This window comes from Apium graveolens, chromosome 4 (assembly GCF_009905375.1).
Source record: "Apium graveolens cultivar Ventura chromosome 4, ASM990537v1, whole genome shotgun sequence".
In the NCBI taxonomy this organism is placed as follows: domain Eukaryota; kingdom Viridiplantae; phylum Streptophyta; class Magnoliopsida; order Apiales; family Apiaceae; genus Apium; species Apium graveolens.
In genome coordinates, this window is record NC_133650.1 from 244,282,128 (window position 1) to 244,295,341 (window position 13,214).

A 13,214-nucleotide genomic window follows, 5' to 3' on the forward strand; every position below is an offset into this window, starting at 1 on the left:
TCCCGGAAATCCACAAGATACGGAGAGAATTGAGTATAAGGTAACAGGATAAAAAGGATTGAAATTAAAGGATTATAGGAGAGGATCATAAAAGGAATATAATATATTGAGAAAGGTTAAGGGAACCTAAGTAATAAGATCCCGGGTATGATCCCTCAAACGATAAACGAGAACGAAAGATAAGCGAACCGTAAAACAAATAAGTGACCAAGAGACAAGCTTGTACAAGAAGCCAGGGATTGTGACATCATCAAACCACAAGGTGTGGACAAGTGGGAGCATAATGACATGTGCAAGGTGACACAAGCATGACATAGAAGGGAAGGAAGTGTGGTTGAATTATAACCACACAAAATCAAGGTTAATTAAGTCATTAACCAAAAACAACACAAAAATCAACCAACCAAGCAAATCATTTTATTTTCATCAAACAAAACACAAAAATATCTTCTTCCCAAGCTAGCTCTCGGCCCATTTCTTAAAATTTGAAGATCCAAGCTCCACCACTTACTATTTAGCAAGGTAATTATCTAAGCTTCCCCATGGATAGTTACATACTTCCTATAAGTTTAAGCTTCTAATTCCAAGCCAATCTTTTTCTATAAATCAAGGAAGAAGATGGTGAATAGTAACCTTCAAGAAATAACTTTAGTTTTCTTGAATTTTTATGAAAGATTAAGGTTATACAAGCAAGGATCAAGGTTCTTTTAGGCATTCAAAGCTCTTGGGTTGTGTTAGGAAGCTTCAAGGAGGTATAAACAACTTTCACCTTTAACTTATAGTTTGAACTTTGAGTTTTGATGAGTTTATGGATGGATTAATGTATATATAGAAATATCCATGTATGTATAGCAAGATCCATGTATGATAGATGGTTTGGTTGGATTTGTGGTGATTTTGGATATGAATCTTGGTTAATGGTTAATGAATCTTAAGTTATGGTTAGTAGATCATGTTTGTGGTTGAATAAGTTGGAAAACCTTGAGATTATGGACTGACTTTGCCTTGATATAAGTTGTGTTTGAGGTATTGATGATGGTTGGGTGGTTTGTAGTGAATTGGTAAAGAATTGGAGTGGTATAAATATTGGTAATCGCGTAAACATAGCCGTCGTAACGTCCGATTTTCTTTAGACTATTTTGTGCATAACATTAGGACCCGAGGACCCCCTGCTAGATTGTGACCACTGCCATGTTTAGGTAGCTCATGTTACGAGCTTCGTTTTGATATGTAGTTCGTTCGATTCCGATGCACGGTTTAGGAGAAACGACCGTTTCAAGTAACGGCGTTTCGCGAACGAAACTTTTTCCCTCGCCTTACTTTGAAACATAGGTTAAAGACCAAAAAGGGTTAATTAATGTATGAAACATTTATGGTAAGTGTGTTAGGCAGTTGGTAAGACATTCGCGAAGGAATCGCTTTAAAACTCGTAAAGGTTAAATTATTAAAAATGGTGGAGCCGAGGGTACCCGAGTGACTTAAGCGAATCAGTAAGCGCAGAATAAGCGTTAGAGTCTAAGTTAGTTAAAGTATAGATTTACAAGTGACTTTGGTTTAATTCCAACTTACTTGTTGTTTATAGGTTATCAGACTCGTCCCGAGCCATTCGTAACCCCAGTCGCTCAGGCAAGTTTTCTACCAGTTATAACTGTTGTTGTGATGTAAATATATGTATATGCATTATCTTGTGATAGTGCATGATTGTTATTAGCAAATTCTTGCGATATATTGTAGCATGTGATATGGTATATATGCATGCCTGTTTCATATTCTTGAAATTTATATCTGTTGGTTCAGTTGATAATACCTATGCTAGAGAATAGCGGTAACTTGCATATACCCTTAGTATAGGGACCCAAAGGTGAAAATATTTTCTAAAAACCGGGAGTCGAGGATCCCGAGTAATCTTGTATATATGGATATGGATATATATATATATATATATATATATATATATATATATATGGTTATAGTTTTCCAAACTATTAATCGAATAAGGTTTATTCGATAACTTTAACTTTATTTATTTATTTGAATATTATTTCGAATATTATTCGAGGGCTTATGACTCTTTTATATTATTTATTGAATATTATTTGAATATTCATTTGAGGATGTATGACTCCTTTATTTTATTTAATGAATATTATTTATAATATTCATTCGAGGTATTATGACTCAGCTTATTTTATTTATTGAATATTATTTGAATATTCATTTGAGGATCTATGACTCCGATTATTTGCTGAAATATATTCTTTATTTCATTAGAGAATAAACTGTTAATAATCAAACTTATTTTCGATTATTCAAATAAAGATAATACTTTCATATAAGTATATCTTTGGTTATTTAATACTCGTTTCAAGTATAAGTTTTAAAACTTCTACTTCAATTATTTTTATAAAAGGTTATTCTTTATGGGAATATTATTTAATTAATAATATTCAGATATTTTCTAATATTCTGGGGACTGATTTACTTCATTAAATCAGCCTTACTCCAAACACTCTTTAAAGTGTTTTCGAGTCTTCAAAATGATTTTTAAAAGTCAGAGCGGATCCCAAAACTCATTTTATATTTAAGATCTTCCTTTTTAAAGGGGATTTAAATACTCGCTCAAAACCTGGGGAATCCGGCTCTGTGGTGTATTTTATATTCGCAACGAGGTTGCAGATTTGGTAAATGATTTGATTACTTGCCCAACGTTCGGGAAGTAAGCCCATCTCATTGAGTCGGCATAAGCGACAGGCCGGGGTACGGTCTATTATTGTGTAAGTGGCTGGGTGGCAGTCCATCAACGCGTGAGGGGCCGGGGTACGGTCTAGCGCGAGGTCCTAATGCGGCCAGGGTGATGACCGGTGAGGAATTCATCCATCTACAGTAGAAAAGGTTACTTATTGGTATCTTTGCCTGATCAGCGAGATATCGGGTTTATGCCAAAATTCTTTTCCTTTCCAAAATTCATTGGATGTTTCAAACTCTGTTCATACTTTACATAACAGAGGTTCCAGGAAATGTTTAAGAGATATATATATGTGGATATATATATATCGGGACTAAATAAAGTATCTCGTAACTTTATTTCATTCAATAATATTTCAAAGATTGAATCTATTCAAATCTTGTCTTGTAGTCTCATCTATGTGATGAACTTTTGAAACTGATTATAACTTGAACGGTGGTAGTTCAAGTAGTATTGGGAAAGATATAAGTATATTGGGGTATTTGGTAACCTCATCTTTTAAACTTATATCTAATTAATAATTGTCTTATGAATGACAAAGATTTTCAGAAAAATGTTGAGACAAGGTTAGATATATGAGATCACCTTGCAACGATATTTTTTTTATATATACAGTTATACACTGGGACTTTGTGTATATTATGCATGGAAGAGGACTTCCAATATTTTGAAAAGTATATATGTATATATACTGAATATTTTGCGACTTCATCGCATTAAGATATCAAACTTGGTTCATTTCTTTTGACCAAGACTTTCATGAGTATTATGAGTAGGCTCATATATTGTAAATCATTATACATATTATTTTGGTGGGCTTGCTGCTCACCCTTGCTTTCTTCTTTCATCACACAACAACAGTTAGGAAAGATGGCCAGACTCCAGCAGACCCAGCGCAAGCGCGTGGGAAGCGTCCCGCGTCTTCCCATTGATGTTGTAGCTGCTATAGCTGCAGAGGTAGATCTATTGTAGATCAGACCATCTACTTTTGAGAATCAATTATGTATAATTATAACTTGTGGCAGATAATGGCAATTAACTGTAAATTTATCAAGTAATCATTTTGGGTTGTAATAACTTTTAAATTGTGGATTCAAAGACTTGTACTTATTTAAATTTCATCTCTGAGACTATAACGGGTTGTGGTGTGTGTTAGTGTGGGGTCACAGCATAAGGTTATTTATTATTAATTAAGTGAAGTGATATTGTGGAAAGAAAGACCGTGACGACCCGGATCCCCGACCCCGGATCTGGGGGTGTTACAGCCGTCACCAACCTTTGCTTCAGTTCTTAAAAGTTGTTCTCACATTTCTCTGTCTATTCGAACTTCTCAGTCTTACGAGTAAGCCACGTTAAAGGGGGCTACTATCTTTACAAACTTGAACGAACCTCCGGTAGTGATCGACCAATCCTACCTCTGGTAGTCGACCTAACCATGGTCATCAATTCATCAGTGGTCCTTTATTCATTCTTGTCAGGATCCTCCATGGGATCCTCCTCAGCAACTGTCCCTTCTAGGACAACATCCTCAACCGCTATATCCTCAATATGAACATCATCCGATCCCGCGTTAGGACGCTCTATCGGATCCATAATATGATCTCCAATAAGTAATAAAACATCATCGCGTTGTTGCTCCTCAACCTCAGGGTTCGGAGTCCCGCTACCATATACGATCATGAACTATGCTTCTACCACGATATTTATAAGGGTTCCCATAAGGGTTTTAACTGTCAGTACTATGTTAGGTAGCCCGACTATGAACTTGGCAAGAGTTCTTATTATCTTAGTTATTATCTTAACGTCACAATCATCTCTGAGGTTTATAATGCTTAGCTGTGATACCACTTCTGTAACACCCCCAAATCCGGGGTCGGGGATCCGGGTTGTCACGATTTCCATTTCCCTTAATAACACCCAATCTTAATAATTAATCAACTACTCTGTACTGTGGACCCCACAATAAACACACACACCACAAGTTCTAGTCTCAGAGATGAACATCCAAAAATAATCACAAGTCATTTTATTCCACAATTATCTGCCAATACACCTTAAAAGGTTTTCTGAATAAATTTACATTTTCTTTGCCATTATTACAATTCATAAATATACATAAATCTGGTACATCGAAAGTTGAAAGCCTAGCCTATTGGTAGTTCCTACACTCAGCTACAGCGACATCAACGCCTATAGGAAACTGCGGAACGTTTCCTATCCGTTCGCGAATCAGGAGCTTGGTCATGTTCATCTTTTCTATCTGTTATTGTGTGATGAAAGAAGAAAGCAAGGGTGAGCAGCAAGCCCGCCAAAATAATATGTATAATGATTAACAATATATGAGCCTTCTCATAGTACTCATGAAAGTCTTGGTCAAAAGAAATGAACCAAGTTGATATCTTAATGCGATGAAGTCGCAAAATATTCAGTATATATATACATATATACTTTTTCAAAATATTGGAAGTCCTCTTCCATGCATAATACACACAGAGTTCCAGTGTATAACTGTATAAAAATATCGTTGCAAGGTGATCTCATATATCTAACCTTGTCTCAACGTTTTCTGAAAATCTTTGTCATGCATAAGATAATCATTTACTAGATATAAGTTTAAAAGATGAAGTTACAAGATACTCCAATATACTTATATCTTGTCCAAATACTACTTGAACTACCACCGTTCAAGTTATAATTAGTTTCAAAAGTTCATCACATAGATGAGACTACAAGACCAGATTTGAATAGATTAAATCTTTAAAATATCATCAAAATAAAATGAAGTTACGCGATACTTCATTTGATGCAAACATCATTTTGAAAACTTGACCCTGCCAACACTCAACAATCGCCCAACCGTAGCCTTTCTATCGAAGTGCTCTGGGTAGTGTTGCAGAAATATCCAATTGGATGATGAACTCATTACGGGAGTTTGCCGCGCCAGGAAGACCACTTACGATGATAAGTCGTAGTAGTGCAACCCCACCATTTTCTACATGTAGAGGAGAACCTGTCGGATTTACTTGTCAACCGAACACTGGACTCCTAAGGAATGGACCGTCTTAGCGGAACTTCCAGGCCATTTTGGGCCAATAATATAAGGCTGGGCCGGCGCCACTCGACCACTTACGCCACTCCTAGTTCAGATGAAATCCATGACTCTGAAACGTAAAGCTCGTCCCCCCTTTCCCCAAGTAGAACTTGTTGATACGGCTCCACCAAGAAGGTCGTATCTAGTTGGAAAGGAAAACTCACCGATATTTCCCAGACGATGCCTGTTAATGGATTAACTTGTTCCAAGAATTTTACTTCCCCGAGTGTTGGGTAAGTAATCAAAATTCTTTTATCAAGACAGCAACCTTGTTGCGAATATAAAACACACCACAGAGCCGGATCCCTCAGGTTTTGAGCGAGGTATTTAAATCCCCTTCGAAAGGAGGATCTTAAATATAAAAATGAGTTTTGGGATCCGCTCTAATTTTTAAAAATCATTTTAAAGACTCGAAAACACTTTAAAGAGTGTTTGGAGTAATGCTGATTTAATAAAGTAAATCAGTCCAATATATTAGAAAATATCTGAATATTATTAATTAAATAATATTCCCATAAAGAATAATCTTTATAAAAATAATTGAAGTACATGTTGTAAAACTTATACTTGAAATGACTATTAAATAACCAAAAATATACTTATACGAAAGTAATATCTTTATTTGAATAATCAAAAGTAAGTTTGATTACCGACACATTATTCTTTAATAAAATAAAGAATATTAATTAGTAAATAAATCGGAGTCATAAGCCCTCGAATGAATATTCAAAATAATATTCATTAATAAAATAAACGGAGTCATAAGCCCTTGAATGAATATTCAAAATAATATTCATTAAATAAAATAAGCGGAGTCATATGTCCTCGAATGAATATTCAACATAATATTCATTAAATAAAATAAGCGGAGTCATATGTCCTCGAATGAATATTCAACATAATATTCATTAATAAAATAAAGTTATCGAATAAACCTTATTCGATTAATAGTTTTTAAAAACTATAACCATATATATATAAAATATTATATATTATACTCGGGAACATCGACTCCTAGTTTAGAAATATGTTCACCTTTTTATCCCCTACTAAGGGTAACTCAAATACCGCTTATCTCTAGCATAGGTATTATGCAACTATAAGCATTTTAACCAACAGATATATAATTCAAGAATATGAAACAGGCATGCATATATTCCATATCACATGCTACAATATATCGCAAGAATTTGCTAATAACAAATATGCATTTATCGCAAGATCATGCATACACACATATACATCACAACAACAGTTTATACGGGTAGAAAACTTGTCTGAGTGCTCCCGGATAGGCTTAAGCTTAGAGTGGGTCCCGATAACCTATGAACAACAACATAAGTCGGAATTAAACCCCGGTCGCTTAAGTAAACTAGACTTTAACCATTTAGAGTCCTAACGTTCGCTTTCCGCGCTTAACGATTTACTTAAGTCGCTCGAGTACCCTCGGCTCCACCATTTTTAATAAATTAACCATTACGAGTTTTAAGGCGATTCTTACCAACTGCTATTACACCTTACATAAATGTTTCATACTCCAATTAGTCCTTTAAGGTCTTTAAACCAAGGTTCCAAAGTAAGGCGAGGGGAAATGATTCGTTCGCGAAACGTCGTTACTTAAAACGACCGTTTCTCCTAAACCGTACATCGGAATCAAACGAACCACATATCAAAACGAAGCTCGTAACATGAACTATCTAAACATGGCAATGGTAAAAACCTAACAGTGAGGTTCAAGGGTTCTGATGTTAAGAACAAAAACAGTCTACGGTAAATCGGGCATTACGACGGTTATGTTACCGCGATTTCCCAAAATTTTACTTAACCAATTCAACCACCAATCAATCCCAATTCACAACCCAATCAAAACTCCATCCATACCATACTACAACATCCCCCATAAATCAATATTACCAATTCATACTTATTTCTCAATTGTGAATTAAGAGTTTACTTAAGTTCATTGACTAATAACCAAGATTTCCAACTCCAAAAATATCACAAAATCAACCAATCTCTAAACACACAATAATCATGCCTCTCACCAACCAAACTACTCATAACAAGCTTTAAACATGATTACACACCCATTACACTAACCCATCATCTAAACATTAGGAAAATCTAAACAACAAAACCTAAAACTAAGATCATGAAGAGTTATACCTTCCTTGAAGCTTTTAATCCATGAAAGATCCTTGGAATGCCCATGGAAGCCTTAATCTAACCTCCTACAAGCTTGATCTTTCAAAGAAATCAAGAACACAAAAATTAATTTCAAGAAGTACTATTCACCATCTTCTTCCTTGATTTATAAAAAAAGATTGGCTTGGAATTAGAAGCTTAAACTTATAGGAAGTATGTAACTATCCATGGGGAAGCTTAGATAAATACCTTGCCAAATAGTAAGTGGTGGAGCTTGGATCTTCATTTTTTAAGAAAAGGGGTCGAGAGCAAGATGAAGAAAATAAGTGTTTTGTGATTTGTTTGGTGAAAAATGAAATGTTTGGCTTGGTTGGTTGAATTTTGATTTGTTTTAGGTTAATTACCTAATTAACCTTGACTTTGTGTGGTTATCATTCAACCACACTTCCTCCCCCCCATGTCATGTTTACATCATCAAGTGATGTCACCCTCCCTCCTTTGTCCTCTTCCTATTGGTTTGATGACATCATCCCCACTAATCCCTTTGATTAGTTTCTAATTGTTTGCCTAATGACCGCTGATCTGTTATACGGTTCGCTTAACTTTCGTTCTCGTTTCTCGTTTGAGGGATCATACCCGGGATCTTATTACTTGGGTTTCCTTAACCTTTCTCAATACATTATATTCCTTTTTGATCCTCTCTTATAATCCTTTAATTTAAATCCTTTTTATCCTGTTACCTTATACTCAATTCTTTCCGTATCTAGTGGATTTCCGGGAAAAATCAAAGTGTTCGGAATTGGATTGACGATCTTTACATACACTTATATACCACATAGAGTACTAATAATATCCCAGAAGATCAATAACAGAACCCCTACATAGTGTGGCATGAAAAATTTTCTCATTCAGCATAATCTGCAAAATCACTATTCATAAGGGTTTCAAAATTTTCCAAAAATTGGGGTTATTACATGTAGAGTGATTAGAGATCTCGATAAGCCAATATACTTATCGAGATGTCAAGTTCTCTATATGCCAAACTGGAGATCTCGAGGTAAAATTTAAAGTACAAAATGCAGACCAGTTCAATATCCAAGATTATCAATCAACAAACAATCTAATCAAGTTGGATTGACAAGTCTACAAAAGCAACTTGAAGAGTACAAGATCAAAGGCCAAGATTAACTGACAAAGTAAAGTCACGGGCGTGCAAGATTAGCAAAGATACACTAAGTCGGAAATAGAAAGATTTGATTATCTTAAAATAGGGTTTAGTACATGTTGTTGCATGATGTGTAGTAACCAGTGTTTACTATTCTATAAAGTAAACACTGGATGCTTTGTTAGCAGTCACAATTTAGACAAGAAAAATCTTGTGTATTCTCTCAAGAAAGAAGCTAAGCTCTTTACTACAAAGAGCCTAAAAATTTTGTAGTAAAATATTCTTAATTTTAATATAAAACTAAATGAATTTTGAAAGATCCATGTCAACTGTTCTTACTTGTTACATTTCAGTATTAACACATTTCACTACAAAATTTAATTTACTTTGTTCATTACTATAATACTTCAAGAAAAGTAAAAACACAAAAACACATTCACCCTTCTGTGTGTGATTCATTATCTATACTGTGCCCGAAGGAACGAATGAAGTATTATTTTAACCAACCATTGTACCTAACATTATTGAATATGGCCTTAGTTCAAAAGCAACATTTAACTTTTTTGACATTTTATCTTATTTGTTAGTTATATACTACAATTTTTTCAATATAATTCGATATAATAATGATCATGATCAAGGTGCGCCTTCCGGTGCGACTTCCATTGAATAGAGTAGGACGGTTAGATTCTGGTTGTTGCTAATCATAGTTGGTTTGTCAACAATGTTTGATTAGGCGAAGCCCCCAACAAACATTTTAAAGAAAACTGTATTGTATACACCAAAACCAAGAGGAACATCGTAGGATTCTTGTTTTTAGCATTCTCTGTCGACCAAAGCTATGCTTATATACTAAACTTTCTAAGTGCAGTGCAGTGCAAATCAAACTTAATAATTTGATGGCTCATCCATTGCTCAACTCTTTTCTATTCTTATGTCTTGCAGCATTGCTTGTCCTCGATTGTCATTGCAATGAAGACACTAAGGTTAGTTAATTATCTCTGTCATACAATACACACACGAATCTAGCTACCATATTATGAACGAGAAAAACGTACATGTCACTTGTTGCACTTTTCTATTTCTTCTAACCGTTAAAACCAAATATATCCGGTATGTTACACTCATAAGAAATATTTAAGATTTGTGTATGATAAAATGTACTCAAACTGATCCTTGCTACTTTACGTGAACGTTTATGTTTCTGTTAAGACCCTAACTTGTAAAAACGAAATTTTTAAAAATTAAGAAAATTTGACGTTGGTAGTTATGTAGCTATTTAAAAAGGGCAAATGTTATTTGTAGACTACTTAAACCTTAAACTCTTTTAGACGAGGATAGTACAAATATATTTTTAACTTACAATATTCATGATATTATGCAGCAATACAAATATGATATTACAGTATAAGGTATAATATTACAATATATAGTGCAAAACGATATAAGTGGTGTACGGTCGTAGATTTAAACTGGCTTATATAGATTACAACTCAGAAAAAAATATACGTATATATGTTTGAGAATTGTTTTGCATTCAATAACAAAAATAGTCACATGAGAAATCCTGTAAGCAAGGTGATGAATTTGCAGATTCACATTGTGTACATGGGAGATCTTCCTAATAAAGGAAGGGGAGGAGAAAGTGTAACAGTCCAATCAACGCATAACAATATCCTCACACAAGTCCTTGGAAGGTACTGCATTATATTAACTACAAAAGATTTCATATTATGAATGATTCACAATTTGTTAGTTATCAAAATAACTACATTACGGTAATTAAACACATTATGATATGTTATTCAAGTGTAAAAACGTAAAGAACCAAGTCCTTTCATGTTCAAGTGAATTGATGATATATTTTATTTGCCAGAAAGCTTAAATTTTTTACTGGAAAATTCAAATCTACGTTCATAGACTATAGAAAAAATGATTATGTTTGATAATAAATTTTAAAATCCATTGGATCACAGTCATGCTTCGGCAAAAGAATCACTACTACACAGTTATGGGAGGAGCTTTAATGGATTTGTAGCTAAACTCTCCCAGAAAGCGGTCGCAAAAATTCAAGGTAAATAAATGTGATGGTATAACTTTAACTACCAACACTTATAGTGGGATTCACATGAGTAATGTTGTCCAAATTATTGATGTTTTATAGCCATGGAAGGAGTGGTTTCTGTGTTTCCAAACACCGTAGTGCCACTTCACACTACAAGATCATGGGATTTTTTAGGCTTTCCCGAAAACCATCCTATCTCATCTACTGAAGAGATGTCATTATTGGAATGCTCGACACAGGTAACCTGACTACGAGTTTCCATATATGTATTTGAAAAGATGAGTAAGAAGACCTAATTTAGTCTACTAAATTATTTTTCTATATATCCATGGCAGGAATTTGGCCTGAAAGTAAGAGTTTTGAGGATATGGGATATGGTCCTCCACCAGCAAAATGGAAGGGAACTTGTCAAACAGCAAATAACTTTACCTGCAATAGGTATTCTTCCCCTCACCATGTATCAGACACGTTCACACACTGTAAATGTATACATAAGTGTTTATTGGTATTAACTATTAACTATAAAACATTAATTTCTATAACTGTGATCGGTGATTTGTGGTACTGTGATTGTAATTTGTAGTAGTGTGACTTGTGCGGCTGGTTGTAGAGTTTGTACTGGAACATGACTTAATCTACACATATATTTGTTACTTTGTGTAACTGATAATTTATATTGGGTACCAGCAAGGTGATTGGAGCGCGATTCTATGATACTGCTAACAGCTCTGACCCTGACTATGATATAATGTCTCCTAGAGATACTTGGGGTCATGGATCTCATACTGCTTCAACGGCAGCAGGAGAAATAGTGCATAACATAAGCTACCATGGGATAGCTCAAGGGTTGTAAGAGGTGCAGTTCCGAATGCAAGGATTGCTGTGTACAAAGTTTGCTGGACAAATGGTTGTGCTGCTGCAGATATTTTAGCTGCCTTGATGATGCAATTGCTGATGGGGTTGACCTTTTATCAGTTTCTCTTGGATCCGTGTTCCCAAGTCCCTATCATAAGGAGCCAATCTCTATTGGTTCTTTTCATGCAATGAAAAATGTATCTTAACTCTTGTTCAGCTGGAGATAATGGCCCATTCCGCAGAGAGATCTCTAACTATTTTCCTTGGGCACTGACTGTGGCTGCTAGCACTATCGACAGAAATTTTTGTCACTAAAGTAGTGCTTGGAAATGGACAACAAATTCTTGTAAGGTTTATATACAATGAAGATTGCTATTTCTTAGTAAATGACCTCTGAGTGACAAAGTCTGTTCTTCATACGACAGGGCAATTCCTTAATAGTTTCAATCTGGGTGACACGACATACCCCTTGGTGTACTCCGGTAACGCAGGGAATGTGTCCTTGGTGTTGACTTCAATATTGCTAGGCTCTGCATTCCTGGAAGTCTAAGCACAACCATAACCAAAGGAGGAATTCTTCTCTGTGACAAAGCTGTTGATGGTGAAGTTGTTTCAGCGAGTGGAGCGGTTGGGATGATTGCACCAGCATCTGGTGATATTGTATCTTACGCATTTGCAGTACCAGCTGTAATCATCGGCCGAGATGACTATGAAAAGATGATTGAATATACAAGAACTGCACGGTAAGTATTGTTAAACTCGATCATGTGCAATCAACAAAATGCTAGGGGCTTGTTCCTATCTATGATCTAATGAAGGCCCTCAGCTAACACCCTAAGATTTAGTTAACTTAGTAAATTTAATATGAAGTCAGAGCTCTTTTGACCTAGCAACTTTTGTATAGCTCACCAACTGCCACTAATTCTTACCACGGAGACGGCCAAAGAGTGATGTCACCTACCGTTGTCGACTTTTCTCAGAGGGCCAAACCCCGTCAGCCCAAATATTTTAAAAGGTAAATACATAATTAATAGCATAATATAAGTTTTCTTGCTGTCTCAGTCTCGAGTATATTCTCGTCTCATTATCCTAATTTTATACTACCACCTAATTTAACAGCCTGATGTTACTGCACCTGGTCTAAATA

General features: G+C 35.1%; 1 pseudogene; it reads left to right on the plus strand.

Moving 5' to 3' along the window:
- Positions 1-10,704: 10,704 nt before the first annotated feature.
- Positions 10,705-12,814, plus strand: LOC141719471 (subtilisin-like protease SBT4.12; annotated as a pseudogene).
- The last annotated feature ends 400 nt before the right edge of the window (positions 12,815-13,214 follow it).